Raw genomic sequence first — 8,951 nt, 5'->3', positions numbered from 1 at the left:
CGCTTTATCAGCCCCACAGTGGGTGCCAGAGTGACTCTATAACCCAATGTGTAGTTCACCCAAAATTCTAAACTAGGTAGATACACTAATGATTTAAAATAGCAGAGTACTGCCAAGATAAGGGAAAGAACCCCATATTCTATCACTGTTGTTCCCCTCTTTTTCCCTCTTCACTATCCAATGGCCACTCATAAATCACTCCTGCTTAGATATTAGCATAATAGGACTCATGCACAAATCAATAGCCATTAACCTTGTGAAAGAAAAATGAATTTCTGCCCTCTCTCTGTTACCTTGGCTGTTCCCCAGGGCTTTCAAAAAACTCCACAATATGAGCTCCCTCATATCTTCCAGTAGGGGCAAGAGGGGAACTGTAACAGTAATATATTACTTTTATATGGGGCAGTAGACTGGGCCACCAGAAAAAAAAAAAAAACCTGGTAATTCAAGCAGATCCACGAACCCCAGCAACCTCATGATTGAGAATGGTAGGCATTTAAATTTATTCCTGACCATGTTCCTGTCCTGGAACATGTGACCACAACACCCCACTGAGAATATTGTGAAAATCAATCAGAAAGGGAGAACCCCTGAAGTCCTTCCACATGCAGAGAAGTCATCCTTAATATGTCAGAACAATCCAATCAGAGACATCTTCCTCTAGTTCCCAACCCATACCCAAATACTCATGAGATTTTATTCACAAGGAATAAAAGGCACAAGTTACTTCACCAAAGATCATCTGAGGGCGTCTGTTTATTGAGTGGTAATACTCCAGGGAAGAGTTGTCTCTCCTAAAATATTCATGCTGGATATTTGGTTCCATCCAGCAAGTTGTGTGAACTTCCAATTCCCTTCTTCCTATTGCTGTCTCTAGCCCCAGCTCCCAGCCCTGTCCTCTGAACCTTGCCAATTGCTAAAAATTCTGGGGCCCTGGCAGACACAGGTGTCTGGTGCCCTGCCTTGTTCCAGATTCCCCTTGGAGAGCTGTAATATTTGACCACTCTGGACAGAAACACCTTGGATTCCAACCTACAGCATACAGTATGAAGAAAACTGGCAGCCAAATGTGGGCCAAGATCAGTTGGGGTGCCCCAATGGATATACATTAGAATTCAATGAGTCCTCTGATTCCACTGAAAGGGTGAGTCCCCTGACCACCCAGACAAGCAACCATTCCTATTTCTGCTGTGCTTTTGATCAGCTCCATGACATGATTTTGGACAAGTTAAACGGACAACTGATGTTCTCTGGCCAGAATTACTCTCTGGTGTGGGCTGAAGGTCCCTTTAGCCCATCTGAAACACATCAACCCTTAAAGGGTATTGAACAAGATCTTCCATTTAATTTCTCCTTAAAGTAACAACAACAAAAACAAAAAAAACAACAACAACGACAACAACAACAACAACAACAACAACAACAACAATAACAAATCTCATAATGCAGCAGCTACTTAAGAGCCATGAAACATTTTCCAGTTCTTAAATCTGCAGCAAGTCTTCTCATTTTTTTAACTCTGTGAAATCCCCCAAATCAATAGGGCCAGGGAACATACCAATTGGAAAAGTCACTTCTTTTCTCTTTTCTGTCATGGACAGCTCCTCATCATATAAAAAATCCCCAGGTCCCCAGTGAAACCATTTGGTTTCCATAGTGGCCTTTTTTCAGGGAGAAGCTTATAGTCCTCCCACAACTGGTACCAGCATAGCTTAAAATATATCTGCCCGCACTCCATGAAACACCCCTGTATTTACTATATAAAACTGCTCAAAGGAATGGAAACTAATATAATATATGAGGGCAATTAACAAAATCATGGGATCTGGGTCTCTCTTGAACTTTGCCCCACACCTCAGACTTCTCTGCTAATGTTCCCCTGATAGCAATGGATCTAAAATTCTACAAAATTTTCTATCTCTCTCCACCCATAGACTGCAAATGCTTTGCATTTTTAGTTATACCCAAGATCAGCTCTGTTCAAGTCTCACTCTATGAACGGACTGATCTTCCTCAGGGTCTGGAGAGCATTCCAATCATTGGTCTGGAGTCTATGGCTACTGCATCATAACCTTATTTAAACATAGCACTCAATATACATCAGTTTATGAATGAGATCTTAATATTGGGAGATTATTCCACTGCCCCTCCCAAACTAAAGACCAGATAAATGAGTTTATGAGTCCCTCATAAACTACAACATATTCTGTGCATTCCATTTTTAAGGAACAGAAATCTCCTTCAACTCCACATAACCCCTGAAACCCACCCTTTTGTTCCCTCTGAAATTAAGTCTTGCCTCCCACCAGAATTTTTTTTGTAACCTTAATTGGCTTGGACCCTGGCTCTCCCTACCCACAAGGAAACTTCTACCTCTCTTTAACCTCCTAAAAAGGGATATAAGTCCCTTGTTTCAGAGAATGTTGTACCCTGAAGCAATCCAAGCTCTAAATTTTGTCAATGTAGCCTAAAAAAGACATGGTACTTTCTAGATGTGACTCAATAATGCCCATAGAGCTTCTTATCTTTAATTCTTCACTTACACATGTGCAAGCTGCATACCAACTCCACAGCATCCTAGGATGACTACACACCCAGATGAGTTGTGTGCTATGAGTTCTATATGAAGTGGATGTAATCACTAGTATGACTAAAAATGGCAGGAATGAAACCTTACAAACTTTAGAAAAATAACCTGATCGTCTTTTTTTTTTAGTCAAAAACAAAAAGCAAACAAATAAAAACAACAACACAAAAACGTTTTCCTCTCTGAAATTCAATAACTAATGAAATATCACTCCCATTTCAATATCAGCTTAACAGGATTCCCAGGAGACATAGCCAACATTACCCTGATGAGCACTGTCACTGCACACCCTCTGTTCTGATTGCTGCTCCTCAAAACATTTTAAAAGTCCATAATTGGAGCAACTTGATATTTACGTGTGGGGGAAAGAGGGGACTCCAGCCATAATATACTACTTCCCTGAGGATGAACCAATTATTCACTGATTCAGAGAGCTACACCAACACTCCCCCAAATATAAAGAATTACATGATATCTATCTGGCCATAAAGGAAGTCAAGATGCTCCTTAACCTTTTGTCAGACAGTGCATATGCTGTCAGTTTTCTCCCCTGACTATCAAGTTCCTTTGTCAAACTAGATGCCAAATCGTTTCCCCTTTACTCGTACAGGCTTCCTGCTTCATACAGGAAAGTGCCTCCCCCATCTATGTCCGGTATGTCAGATCTCATAGTCCCCTGCCAGTACCATATCCAAAGGAAATGCCCTCACTGACCAAACCACCTCAACAGGAACATTTATAACCTCAACTGAGCAACAGATCAATTTCATTCACCCACACAAACAAATATAAAGGGGCTTCATGCCTGCTTCCCCCACATCCTCTTGATCAACTTTAAATGTAATAAAGACATGCCACTTTTGTGCATCCCTTATTACAATCCCAGCTTTATAAATGATGGGCAACAATTACTGAGACCCCAAATCCAATGGCTTAAGGCAAATCAATGTCACACACACACACACACACACACACACACACACACACACACACACCCCTAAAATTCAGTAGATAAAAATATGTCTTTGATGCCATAGATAAATACTTGTGTTTTATGTAGCTACAGTTCAATTGAGAGAAAACTCAAAAAGGTGAATTCATCATATTCTCCAAGTTTAATATCGTGGGTATTCCTTAAAAGTTAAAAGCTGATTATGACCTTGCCTACACTATCTCTTAATTTAACACTTTCTGCACACAATAAAAAATTAATTACCTAGAGGGAAAATACCCTCAGGGCCAAGAGGGTATAGAATGAACACATCAAATTATAAAACCTCAACTTCCAGAACAAAATACAACCACCTATCCCTTAATGTACAATTAACAATAGTTCTGACTATACTAAAATATCATCCAGAATAACTCCAAATACCTCCTATCTCCCTCCATTGCCACATACCAAAATTAGTACTCCCTGTCCTAATAAGACGGCATGATCTTTGGATGAGATTTGGAAGGAAACAGATCCCCTCCTTACAATCTGGTGGGGTTATGTTTGAGTTTTCCCACAGGACCAGTCTAAGCCTAATTAGATTCCAAAGAGAAATTTCTGATGCTATCTCACCTATCCAGAAGATGGTCTGTCCCTTGATGGCAGATAAAGGACAAAGGAGGAGGAAGAGGAGGAGGTAGGGGTCACTTCATTGAGAGTGATGCACAGTACAAGCAATCAAGGTTTATGGTCACATTCTAATTGATGTTTTCCTGAGAAATCTCTGCTTGATTGTCTGTTAGCTGGACACACTGTATTACACATTCCTCCAGCTTTTAGGGTGTCCGACATTTCCTGTGTGAGGACTATAGTAAAATGTTTATTTTTTGCGGTACCAGGATTTTATATCTTAAATAATAATCTATGCTGGCTAATAATGATTTTCCCTGATAATATCTTGAACTGAAATCAGTACAAATACTTGAATTTTTGTCTGAATTTTCACTGTGGAAGTTTTTAATACTTCATTCTTCCTTGTCCACTCACATGGAATTCTATTTGCCAAATGTTTACATAACATTTTGTATTTTATATCCAATTAATTTGACAAATTATTCCAACCTGATACTTTGTGCCATTTCAAGACAACTTAATTGTCATAAACTTGCATCATTAAAATCAAGAATGAAAATGCATGTTTCCACTTTGGTTCTTGTTGTTTTTGCTTCTGTTATTATTGTTCTACTAACATCTGCTTTAGTTAAGGCAGATAGAATGAATGGTTTGGATGAAATATTCAATTAATTTTTCTTTATCAACTTTACTGATTCACTTTATGTTTTCAAATTTTATAATGCTTTTTTTTATTACATCTTAACTGCTTTCATGTGATCCAAAAGCTGCCTATTAAATATGCCTCCTCATTTTATCTTTTGACAGAATAAAATTATTATTATGATGGTTTCCGTTTGCTACAGTATTTACAGTTTCAGTATTTTTTTCATATCTGTGTGAAATGGTGTGTGTGTGTGTGTGTGTGTGTGTGTGTGTGTGTGCATTTGCATGATTTGGCAATGAAAGATAAACATTTCAGTAGTCCCCCTTTGCTGAACCAGCAGGTATTTGTTTCTCCTGACATGCTATTTACACCAGAAATAGATGGCGTATGAGTTTGTGATAAATCGTCCTGTCTATCACTTCCCTCTCTGTGTCTCCCTGCTGTGATTACACATAGTTGACACCACAAAAATGCATTTTTATCTGGGTGTCAGAACTGAAGTTTGGTTGTTGTGCATGTTTAGCATTTGTAATTACCTGCTATAGCATTTAGTTTTTTTGAAAGTAGTTATACTTTAAGAGAATTACAACGACATTTAACCACTTCCACTTCACTACAGTTCTCTGTAGGCCTGAGTTTCTGATCAGATCCACCACACCATCTTAAACTGTACACAGCATATGCTGAGGAATGTATGTTCTGATTTTAAATACCTCAATATCTGAGTCTTGGAAAAGGGATTTTTCAAGGATAGTCATCTTCATCCAACTTGCTGAGAATAAGCTACAAGTCTCTGTCATCTGTTGATTTTTGATCACACTCTTGATTCCTGTGAAAATGGTCTTATCTTTTGTTATGAGTATCTCACCTGTATACATTAGAATACCTCAAGAGTTGAGTTCCTACTCAATTTTAATGGACTATAGATTAAATGCTTGCAGATGTATGTGTGTGTGTGTGTGTTTGTGTATGTGTATGTAAATTGCTTTGGTTCTTCTTAAATTCTTGAGTGTGAGGTTAGATTCTTTTTTATCATCAGTTACATTCTTTTTTTCAGATATATTTGCTCCTGAAATGTCCATATATGACGTTTTTTCTCATTTATATTCTGAGATTTCAATGCAAGACCTTTGAAGTCCAATGTTCCTGCCTGCCCTCATATATTATTTGGTCTCTTTCCATTATTCTGTGGAATTATATACTGATGTTTTTTCAGTTTTATCCTTGTTATCACAGTTGTACTTGGGTAGTGGGGAGGAATATTTCCCTGTTCTGCTGTAATCTATCTTCCACTTTGACTTGACGTTTTTAGCAGACTTGGTTCCCACCAAATTGTATCACTCTAAGCTGTGTACTTTTAACGGTGATTCTGAGTTTCTAGATTGTTTGAACAAAGGCTTCTATACCCCACTGTCCCTCTTTAGGTTTTTCTTTCTTTTGCATAATCTAATGAGCAGATCTTTAATGTTATCATCTTTGCTCTTTTTCCTAAATAATGAGATGAACACTGTTCTCAGCTGATATCCTAAAGCTCAGTTGGTTTATCTGCAGTGCAGGAAATTGAACCCTACACAAACCTGAATCAGCTAATTAAATGAAAATAAACCTTTGTTGTATGTTTCAGTCAGAATATCAGTCACCATTAAAGCAGAGAAGCAAAACAGAGCTAGCTTCTGTCAAATAATAAATCTTTTTCACTGAAAAGTCAAACAGAAATTCATCTTGTATGTCTATCCCTATGGCCTCTAGAATGTGCAAACAAAACTTAGCAACTAAAATTAAATATAGAACTGATAAATGCATGTCAGGTGACATAATTAAATTTTGTGGGAAGTAAATTCAAGGAAAGGTGTGTTGGGAGTAAGGCCATTCTTTTAGGAGCCCAGGGCATACACACATTTAGAATATGTAGAAGTGCAATTATGATCCATGTTCTGAAATTCAGCTTACTAGTCACTCTACATTTCTAGTGAACAAATAGGGAATAAGCAGAAAAAGAAGAACTAAAATGCATAATAACAAAAGAAATTCACAGACTCCTGTGTACACATGGGTCTTAACAATATTTTCCAGCTTGGTGGAGTTGGAACTGAGCTTAATTTTATTTTTGATCTATTAAAAGATAATTTTTTGAGAAGCAATGGATGCTGAATGTGTGAGTTGACATGAATATGAGGAACAATGGACTTGTGTAGCAATTGTTGACCAGTATTTTCTGTACTTACAGATGTTCAGTTTGGCGTATAACTGGTAGAGTCTGGAGTAGTCTTGGTACAAACTGGGAGCTCTCTGAGACTTTATTGTGTAGTCTCAGGATTCACTTTCAGTGGCTATGGGATGAACTGGATTCGGCAGGTTCCTGGGAAGTCCCTGGAGTAGATTAGAAATATTAATTATGATGACAGTACAACACTATATGCATCGTCCATAAAGAATTGATTCTAGAGACAATTCCAAGAGCACCCTGTACCTGCAGATGAGCTATGTGAGATCTGATGACAGAGCCACTTATTACTGTGCTAGAGATACAGTGAATGAACTTCAGTATGCAACTAGACAGAAACCTCACTGTCAGGCCACTCTGAACCACCAGGGCATGCACAATACCCCTGGTATGCATAACACTGATACAGACCAGAGTATAGACACAAAATTGAGCACTCTTCCCAGGTATCTGAGCTGTTTTTGACCTTTGTTTTTCAGAAAGTCTTTATAACCATTTGTTTTGGAGGAAATTGATGTGCTCAAAACATTTCTTATGTTTCTGCTGTTAGTAAAAAATAGAATTCAGTTTCTCACATGAAGAAAATACAAAATGACAACGAGACCATAAATGTTTCAGTCTTCATCTCTGAAATCATATGAGGAAGTTCATGGAGACCCCTGAGTTGTAGTTAGTGTTGTATTCATTCCATAAGACACAATAAGGACAACCCTTATAAATTAAATCATTTAATTGGGCCTGGCTTACAGTTTCAGTGGTTCAGTCTGCTCTCATAATGATGAAAAACATGGCAACTTGGGAAGACATAGAGAAATTTAGAGTTCTACATCTTGATCTACAGACATGCAGGAGGAGGCTGTTTTCTGAAAGCAGCCTGGAGAACAGTCTCTTCCACATTGGGGGTGCTTGACCATAGGAGAAGACCACAAAAGCTCATTACCACAGTGACACACTTCCTCCAAACATGCTATACATTCCTCAATAAGGCCACACTTTCTAATAATCTTATGTCCAATTGGCTAAGCACATTCAAACCACCACAACCTATTTGTTTGTTTTTATCAGATCCAAGACAGAGTCTTGATTAGAATAGCACTTATTTAGTGGAAAATGCAGAAGGAGAAGGGGATGAATAAACCAGTAACCCTAATGAGTCCTAAAACTCCTCTCTTCACTCTGGGTTCTGTGCATATTACATTTCAGATATGACCCTCTCTTTTGGGTAATTCAATTTACAACCCTATGACGTTCATGACGGTTCATTATAGCATTTTATATAAATTTATTTATTCAGGTCTGTGTCTATAAGGATGCCAACATTTCAAACATTGATTATTGTGTTATACAGGACCTGAAGAGGGGAATACACATCTAGACGGTATAGAACATATGCATCAGAGAACATGCTGCCCTTCCATGAAAGGTAAGATCTTCTCAACTAGAAAATCTCTCACACATATTTTGATACTTTACCTAAATTCATCATGGAAAACATGGATTTCACTTATCACCTTAACAGTGGCGAAGTCAGCTCATTTCTTCAAGAGCCAGGAATTCCAGCTTCATTTTTCAAAGGAATTACCCTCACTCTGAAGAAAAGCTGAGAATGTCTGTCTTAGTAAAATTCACGTGAGAGAAAGAACATAAAGGTGAGTAAAAACAATTGAAAAGTGTTATGGGAGAAAAAATAATTAAGGTGAATTAAAAAATAAGAAAATCAACAAGCACATGTGTGAAGCACTCCAATTTGGTGTTGCACACAAGTAATTCTATTCTCTTGTCATTTCAAAGTGAAATCATGAAAAAATTTAGTAGGTATTAGCATTATGTTTCCATAGTATTCTAAGTGTTTGACAGGTGTTGTTTAAATTTCATGAATTGGGAAATACTAATTTTACATCAATAGATTTTTACCTTCTGCTTAATT

Source organism: Rattus norvegicus, chromosome 6, assembly GCF_021556685.1.
Source record: "Rattus norvegicus strain SHRSP/BbbUtx chromosome 6, alternate assembly SHRSP_T2T, whole genome shotgun sequence".
NCBI classification, from domain to species: domain Eukaryota; kingdom Metazoa; phylum Chordata; class Mammalia; order Rodentia; family Muridae; genus Rattus; species Rattus norvegicus.
Note: the sequence above shows the minus strand (reverse complement) of the source record.